Source organism: Arachis hypogaea, chromosome 2 (assembly GCF_003086295.3).
Source record: "Arachis hypogaea cultivar Tifrunner chromosome 2, arahy.Tifrunner.gnm2.J5K5, whole genome shotgun sequence".
Classification (NCBI taxonomy): domain Eukaryota; kingdom Viridiplantae; phylum Streptophyta; class Magnoliopsida; order Fabales; family Fabaceae; genus Arachis; species Arachis hypogaea.
The window spans coordinates 28,938,790-28,946,272 of record NC_092037.1 but is presented as its reverse complement, the minus strand read 5'-3'; the positions used below and the strand labels follow the sequence as shown (position 1 = coordinate 28,946,272).

The 7,483-nt window shown below is 40.5% G+C and overlaps 1 non-coding gene across 1 annotated transcript; it reads right to left on the bottom strand.

Annotated features, from left to right (window-relative positions):
• Positions 1-974: 974 nt before the first annotated feature.
• LOC112763296 (small nucleolar RNA R71) lies at positions 975-1,082 on the bottom strand. The gene has a single exon (XR_003182853.1). It is a non-coding gene; the product is annotated as a small nucleolar RNA R71 (small nucleolar RNA).
• Positions 1,083-7,483: the final 6,401 nt, after the last annotated feature.

The window sequence follows — 7,483 nt, the reverse complement described above, 5'->3', positions numbered from 1 at the left end:
GGTGCCATCCTCATTCTGGCGTTTAACCTTCAGTTTAAGGTTAAACTGGAGGTTAAACGCCAGTTTCCTCTTTTCTCAGCTTTCATGATTCTGGCGTTTAACCTTCAGTTTAACCTTAAACTGAAGGTTAAACGCCACTTTCAGCTTTGGTGAATTTCTTATTCTGGCGTTTAACTTCCAGTTTAAGGTTAAACTGGAGGTTAAACACCACTTTCAGCATTATATGGCACATGTGATCTTCAAACTTCCTTTATTGATTTTGTTGCTTCCTTGCCTAGCCTCTTCTTCCCTGAAATCATCCACACAATTGCATCAAAGTCTTGCAAAATTTCATGAGAATTCTTCCATTCATAGCATTCAAGTAATATAACTAAAAACTCATGGAATTTGCATCAAAATTACACTGTTTGGATGATTCATTACTTTGTTGTTCATTTAACCATTCTTGGTTACTTTAAGCTCAAGAAAATGCATAAAACAACTAAAACTAACAGAAAAATGCTAGTGAAACTAGCCTAAGATGCCTTGGCATCAAGGACCTAACAGAAATCTTCAAAGAAGAAGAACTCATGGCAGCCGAAAACAACAACAATGCCAACAATGCAAGGAAGGTGCTGGGTGACTTTACTGCACCTACACCCGACTTCTATGGGAGAAGCATCTCTATCCCTGCCATTGGAGCAAACAACTTTGAGCTTAAGCCTCAATTAGTTTCTCTAATGCAACAGAATTGCAAGTTCCATGGACTTCCATTGGAAGATCCTCATCAGTTCTTAGCTGAGTTCATGCAAATCTGTGACACTGTCAAGACTAATGGGGCTGACCCTGAGGTCTACAGACTTATGCTATTCCCTTTTGCTGTAAGAGACAGAGCTAGAACATGGTTGGACTCACAACCTAAAGAAAGCCTGAACTCTTGGGAAAAGCTAGTCAATGCCTTCTTGGCAAAGTTCTTTCCACCTCAAAAATTGAGTAAGCTTAGAGTGGAAGTCCAAACCTTCAGACAGAAGGAAGGAGAATCCCTCTATGAAGCTTGGGAAAGATACAAACAATTAATCAGAAAGTGTCCCTCTGATATGCTTTCTGAATGGAGCATCATAGGTATTTTCTATGATGGTCTCTCTGAACTATCCAAGATGTCTTTGGATAGCTCTGCTGGAGGATCTCTTCATCTGAAGAAGACGCCTACAGAGGCTCAAGAGTTGATTGAAATGGTTGCAAATAACCAATTCATGTACACTTCTGAAAGGAATCCTGTGAACAATGGGACTAATCAGAAGAAAGGAGTTCTTGAGATTGACACTCTGAATGCCATATTGGCTCAGAACAAGATATTGACTCAACAAGTCAATTTGATTTCTCAAAGTCTGTCTGGAATGCAAAATGCACCAGGTAGTACTAAGGCAGCTTCATCTGAAAAAGAAGCTTATGATCCTGAGAACCCTTCAATGGAAGAGGTGAATTACATGGGAGAACCCTATGGAAACACCTATAATCCTTCATGGAGAAATCATCCAAATCTCTCATGGAAGGATCAACAGAGACCTCAACAAGGTTTCAACAATAATAATGGTGGAAGAAACAGGTTTAGCAATAGCAAGCCTTTTCCATCATCTTCTCAGCAACAGACAGAAAGTTCTAAGCAGAATACCTCTGACTTAGCAACCATGGTCTCTGATCTAATCAAAACCACTCAAAGTTTCATGACTGAAACAAGGTCCTCCATTAAAAATTTGGAGGCACAAGTGGGTCAGCTGAGCAAGAAAATTACTGAACTCCCTCCTAGTACTCTTCCAAGCAATACAGAAGAAAATCCAAAAGGAGAGTGCAAGGCCATCAACATGGCCGAATTAGGAGAGGAGGAAAAGGCAGTGAACGCCACTGAGGAAGACCTCAATGGACGTCCACTGACCTCCAATGAGTTCCACAGAAAGTTGCAGCATCACTTTTTCATTCTTATCAGGTAGAATTATCACTTTTTCATTGCATCCATCAAACACTGCTATGGCCTCTTGTTATTCTTATGTCTTTGGCACATTTTCCTTTCTTTGTTTTTCTTTTTCTTAGAGCTCCTTTGCTCCTTGTTTGCTCAGTGTCATGTGTTGCATAAGCCTTTGGCATTTTCTTTTTCTTATCATTGCATTACACATATCCACTACAGGCATTTTAGTTCACATTTCTTCTTGAGACATTGGTGCCCAGCACCTCTTTGTGTGACTAAATGTTTTGTATTTAGGTTGCTTTTGATAATGGACTTTTGGTTGATAATCCCGGGTTAGTTAACCCAAGTTACCAAGTGTTGAAACACTCCTCAGAACCTATTCATCCAAGCATATCCTTAATACATAAACACCACAGGCATTTGTCTCAGAAGTTCAAACCATTGGTGCCTAGCTTATTTTCTCAATTTTTTTGCTTTTTGGTTGCTCTTTTTCAGTGGCTTTTTCTTCTTCTTTTTTCTTTCTTTTTCATGGCCAAAGACATTTATTCATCAAGATCCATAGACAATACTCAACTTCTACACAAAAAATGATAATTCTACACTCTATATTCCAGTGATCTGACTAAACAATCAAGCATGCATACCACCACTTAATTCTACTTGATTTGTCACTAATTGAGCCAAGTTACTTTTGTTCAAACCTTTCTTTTATTTTTGGAAACAGAACAAGCATGACAAGCATTTGTTTAAGAAGGTGAAGTTATATCCAAACATCTAGGCATTTACTTTATTCAAAGCAGTAAACCAACACTCCTACAAAATGACTTAACATTCCAGAAAGATTCAACAATTACAGTTTAAACCAGAACAAGCATGCTTTTGTTTGCCTCCCAACAAGCGCTCTTTTAACGTCATTAGCTTGACGGTCAGTTTCCTCAGTTAAGGTGATATTTAACCTTGTCCTTCTCCTCTACATCTCCCAAGTAATGTTTGAGTCTTTGACCATTCACAGTGAAGGTTCTTTGTGACTTTTCTTCCATGATTTCTACTTGTCCATATTGGGAGACCTTGGTGACAAGGAATGGTCCAGACCACCTTGATTTTAGCTTCCCTGGAAATAGCTTCAGCCTAGAATTGTAGAGCAATACTTTTTGTCCCTCTTCAAATTTCCTTGGGGCTATGTTGCTGTCATGCTTCTTCCTTGCTCTTTCTTTGTAAATTTTGGCATTCTCATAAGCTTCAGCTCTGAATTCTTCCAACTCTTGAATTTGCAACATCCTTCTTTCTCCAGCAGCTTTGCTGTCCAAGTTTAAGAGTTTCAAGGCCCAGAATGCCTTGTGCTCCAACTCCAGTGGCAAATGGCAAGCCTTTCCATATACTAGTTGGTAAGGAGACATTCCAATTGGTGTTTTGAAAGCTGTCCTATATGCCCAAAGAGCATCATCTAGCTTAATCGACCAGTCCTTCCTTGAAGCTCCCACAGTCTTTTCCAAGATTCTTTTGAGTTCCCTATTAGATATTTCGGCTTGCCCACTTGTCTGTGGATGGTATGGTGTGGCTACCTTATGTTTGACTCCATATTTTAGAAGCAATGCCTCTAATGGTTTGTTGCAGAAGTGGCTTCCTCCATCACTGATGATTGCTCTTGGAACCCCAAAACGGCAAAAAATGTGTTTTCTGAGGAAGTTCATGACCACCTTATTATCATTGGTTGGAGTTGCTATTGCTTCAACCCATTTGGAGACATAGTCTACTGCCACAAGAATGTAATTATTTGAGTATGAGGTGGGAAAGGGTCCCATGAAATCTATCCCCCATACATCAAACAATTCAAGTTCCAGAATGAATTGTTGTGGCATTTTATTTCTTCTTGGCAGGTTCCCCGCTTTCTGGCATTCATGGCAGTGCTTCACTAGTTCCTTTGCATCTTTGAAGATAGTGGGCCAATAAAAACCACACTGCAACACCTTAGCTGATGTTCTTTCTCCTGCAAAATGTCCTCCATAAGTGGAGCCATGGCAGTCCCATAAGACTTCCCTTCCTTCTTCCTCTGATATGCATCTTCTTAGTATGCCATCTGAACATTTTTTGAACAAGTATGGTTCGTCCCAGATGAAGTATTTGGCATCATTTACCAATTTCTTCCTTTGATGCTTGTTAAATTCCAACGGCAAACTCCCAGTGGCCTTGAAGTTTGCTATGTCTGCAAACCAGGGTGCTTTGTGAATTACCATGAGTTGTTCATCAGGAAAGCACTCATTTATATGTGTGCTTTGTGTGCTTCCTTCTTCACATGGTATCCTTGATAAATGGTCTGCTACCTTATTCTCTACACCCTTCTTGTCTTTGATTTCAATGTCAAATTCCTGCAACAAAAGAACCCATCTAATAAGTCTTGGTTTGGATTCTTGTTTAGCAAGTAAGTATTTTAAAGCTGAATGATCAGTGAAGACAATGACTTTAGACCCAATGAGATATGATCTAAATTTGTCAAATGCAAAGACTATTGCCAAGAGTTCTTTTTCAGTAGTTGTGTAATTCCTTTGGTTATCATTCAAGACCTTACTGGCATAATAAATCACATGTACCAAATTGTCTTTCCTTTGTCCTAACACTGCCCCAATAGCAAGGTCTGATGCATCACACATCAGTTCAAAAGGTAAGTTCCAATCAGGTGGGGCAATGATAGGTGCAGAGGAAAGTTTTTGCTTCAACAGTTCATAGGCTAGCATGCAATTTTTATCAAATACAAAAGGTGTATCAGAGACAAGCAAGTTACTCAAAGATTTGGCTATTTTAGAAAAGTCTCTAATAAACCTTCTGTAAAAGCCAGCGTGTCCCAAAAAACTCCTAACTGCCTTGACATTACTTGGTGGAGGTAGTTTTTCAATGAGTTCCACCTTAGCTTTGTCCACTTCAATGCCTCTATTAGACACCTTATGGCCAAGAACTATTCCTTCTGTGACCATGAAATGACACTTTTCCCAGTTTAATACTAGGTTGGTCACTTGGCATCTCTTAAGCACCAAGGCAAGGTGGTGTAGGCAGCTAGGAAAAGAATTTCCAAACACAGAAAAATCATCCATGAAAACTTCAATAAACTTTTCGATCATGTCCGAAAAGATGGACAGCATGCACCTTTGGAAAGTTGCAGGTGCATTGCACAATCCAAAGGGCATGCGTCTATACGCAAAAACTCCATATGGACAAACAAATGATGTTTTCTCTTGATCTCTTGGATCAACTACTATCTGATTATAGCCTGAGTATCCATCCAGAAAGCAATAATAAGCATGTCCTGCAAGCCTTTCAAGCATCTGATCCATGAATGGGAGTGGAAAATGATCTTTTCTGGTGGCTTCATTGAGCTTCCTGTAGTCTATGCACATCCTCCACCCAGTGACAGTTCTTGTGTGTATGAGTTCGTTCCTCTCATTTGGCACCACAGTTATGCCACCTTTCTTGGGAACTACATGGATGGGACTAACCCATGGGCTGTCAGAAATGGGTTAGATTACCCCTGCCTGCCATAACTTCATGACCTCCTTTTGTACCACTTCTTTCATGACGGGATTCAATCTTCTCTGAGCTTGAATGGAGGGTCTAGCATCCTCTTCTAACAAGATTTTATGCATGCATATGGATGAACTTATCCCCTTCAAATTAGCTAAGGTCCATCCAATGGCATCTTGATGAGTTTGTAGCACCTTGATCAATTCTTCTTCCTGTTCTTGGCTCAGGGCAGAGCTAATGATAACAGGATGGCTCTCATCACTACCCAAGTATGCATACTTGAGATTAGGGGGCAATGCTTTGAGCTCAGGTTTTGGTGCTTCCTTTTCTTCTTTCACTTTCTCTGGCATGCTTGGCATGGTTGTTTCAGCCGTCTTGATGTCACTAACTTCAATATCCTTGGTGAACTCCTCCTCTGCCACTTCCCTTGTGGTTTCCTCAAAGGTTTCTTGTATTGCAATGTCCACTACATCCACCCTCATGCATTCCTTTAGTGATTCTGATGGATAGCTCATTGCCTTGAATACGTTAAACACCAATTTCTCCTCATGTAGTCTAAGAGTGAGTTCACCCTTTTGGACATCTATGATGGCTCCAGCAATAGCCAGGAAGGGTCTTCCCAGAATTATGGAAGCTTTGGCTTCTTCCTCCATATCTAACACCACAAAATCGGCCGGAAATATAAAATCTCCCACTTTCACCAACAAATCCTCAACTATCCCATGAGGGAACTTAAAAGTTCGATCTGCCAATTGGAGGGCCATTCTTGTTGGTTTGGCTTCCTCAATCTTCATTCTTTTCATCATTGTTAGAGACATCAAATTGATACTGGCCCCTAAGTCACATAAGGCCTTCTCCACCATGACTTCTCCTATGATGCAGGGGATTTGGAAACTGCCTGGATCCTTCAATTTCTGAGGCAATTTGTGCTGAATGATGGCACTGCATTCTTCAGTTAACAACACAGTTTCCTCATTTCTCCAGCTTCTCTTCTTGGTCATTAATTCCTTTAAGAATTTTGCATAGAGTGGCATTTGCTCTATTGCCTCAGCAAACGGAATGTTGATTTGAAGCTTCTTGAAAATCTCCAAGAATCTGGAGAATTGGCCATCCTTTTCACTTTTCATCAAACGCTGAGGATATGGTACTTTGGGTGTATAAGGCTTCAGGACCTCTTTTTCTTTTTCTTTTGTTGCAGATGGTGTAAAAGATTGTCCCTGTTCCTTGTCTCCCACATCTTCCTTTGCTTCATCCTCTGTGGTTTCCTTTGAGATCTCCCTTAGCTTCTTTCCACTTCTGAGTGTTATGGCTTTACATTCTTCCCTTGTGATAGCCTTGGCAGCATGAGAAACGCTTGGCCCAGGGGTTTGCTTAGACAAATACACAATTTGATTTTCTAGCTTCTGGATGGCAGCTCCTTGGTTTTGCAAGTTAGAATTTACTTCTTCCTTAAAAGCTTTCAAATCGGTTATGTCTTGACTTATGGTTGCAAGCATTCCTTCTATCCTGTTTAATTGATCTTGAAATTGTTGGTTCGGATTAGGTTGGGCAGGTTGGTTATTTTGGCCATGATATGGTGGTTGGGTTTGCTGGTTTCCCCACCCAAAGTTTGGGTGGTTTTTCCATCCTGGGTTGTAAGTGTTGGAATGTGGATCATATGATTGCCTTTATTGGTTTCCCACATAGTTGGCCTCTTCCCAATCACCTCCTTCTTCCTCTTGATCTTGTGTTTGTATTGCAGCCAATTGCTTTGTGTCTAATTTCCTGGTGAGCTCTGCTAGTTGCTTGGCAAACACCTTGTTTTGGGCTAGAATTGTATCAACATGGTTCAGCTCCATGACTCCCTTAGTGTTGTGCCTCTCTGAAGCATAGTAGTACTCATTCTCAGCCACTGTCTCAATCACTTCAATGGCTTCTTCCACAGTCTTTTTCCTGTTCAATGAACCTCCTGATGAATGGTCTACAGCCTTCCTTGATTCATAAGAAAGTCCATCATAGAAAATATGCAATTGCACCCAGTCAGGGAAC